Here is a 1,589-nt window from a genome sequence, read left to right as displayed (position 1 = left end):
CCCACCAGCAGTGCAAGAGGTTCCTTTTTCTCCGCATTTTCACCAGCACTTGTCATTTGCTGATTTGTTGATGCTAGCCATTCTGACAGGTATGAGATGGTACCTTATTGTTGTTTTGAATTTTATCTGTCAGATGCTTAGGGACTTTGAGCATGTCTCTTGGCCTTCTGTATGTCCTCTTTTGAAAAGTGTCTATTTAAGCCCTCTGTCCATTTTTTTTTTGGATTGTTTATCTTCCTTTTGTTAAGTTGTATGAGTAAAATGTCAAAATTTTGAAAAAAAAGATTTAAAGTAAAATGTATGACCTTAATCATGATTAATTATTTTTGTATTTTAATGCCTCAAAGTTCAGAACCACATTTACATTTGCATGATAGGACTTTTTTGTACCACCTATGGTGACAAATAGCTCTAAATTAGCTATAACTTTTTTTGATTTAATGTGGAATTTCAACACAAATTTCTTTGCCCAACCGAAGCTAGCCAAATGATTTGCAAGGCTTAAATTCAGTTCCCTGGTACAATATCTTACTGGATAAATGTCTGTATCAGCTTCCCATTGCTGTTGTAACAGATTAAAACAGCAGTGGCCAAAAACAAACAACTCACTATCTTAAAGTTCTAGAGGTTAAAAGCCTGACATGCGTCTTAATGAGCTTCGATTGAAAAAAAATGACTGCAGGGCTTGCATTTTTCTGAATGATCCAAGAGTGAATGAAATCCCTTTCCAACTCATTTCATATTCTAATTTCCTATTCCAGATTCTAGAGGCCACCTGCATTCCTTGGCCGGTGATCCTTCCTCCATCTTCAATACTATCAACATGGCATCTTCTAATGTCCCTCTGACTCCAGTTCTTCTCCTTCTCTCTTCCACATCTAGAGGACCCTTGTGATGACATTAGTCCAGCCTGAGTAATCTGAGCTAATCTCCTTAGCTAATAATTTTATTTCGCCTATCTCAGTTACCCTGCTCTCTGAGCTAACATATTCCAAAGTTCTCTGAATTAGGACATTGACATTTTTGAGGCCCTTATTCTGCCAACTACAAAGACTTGTCCTGGTATAAATTATTTGATGTCATTCTGGATCCCTAAAAAAAAAAGAATCAAACAGAATTTATCATCCCTTTAGAGTGAGAGAAAAACTTGTCTTTCAAAATTACATACTCAGAAGACTCCTGGTGGAGAAGACCTAAAATTACCTACACCAGACTCTGACACGGAGCCACGGCCCATCTACCCAATGTGCCGTCCACAGACCAGAAGGACCTGCAGCCTCAACATCACCTGGGCGTTTGTCAGAAATGCAGTCTCTGGACTCCCTGGAGATTTGATCAATCAGGATTTGGATTTAAACAACAATCTTTGGTGATCTGTTTTCCTAATGAAATGGAGGGGTGTAGGTCTAGAATAGGTGTTCTCACCTTTTCACTGGTCACACTTGGAACTCGATAACTAACCGTGCTGTGTGCTGTCCCGAGTACTGTAAGAGTTTACCAGCCTTCCTCAGACATTGTGGTTTCCCCGGGGGCAAAGTCCTGTCTGTTTGAGAACCAGTGCCCCAGAATTTCAGAACTGGATGTATCCT

The sequence above is a fragment of the Myotis davidii genome, unplaced genomic scaffold (assembly GCF_000327345.1).
Source record: "Myotis davidii unplaced genomic scaffold, ASM32734v1 scaffold2674, whole genome shotgun sequence".
Taxonomy (NCBI): Eukaryota; Metazoa; Chordata; class Mammalia; order Chiroptera; family Vespertilionidae; genus Myotis; species Myotis davidii.
The sequence above is the reverse complement of the archived record's forward strand: the minus strand, read 5'-3'. Positions refer to the sequence as shown.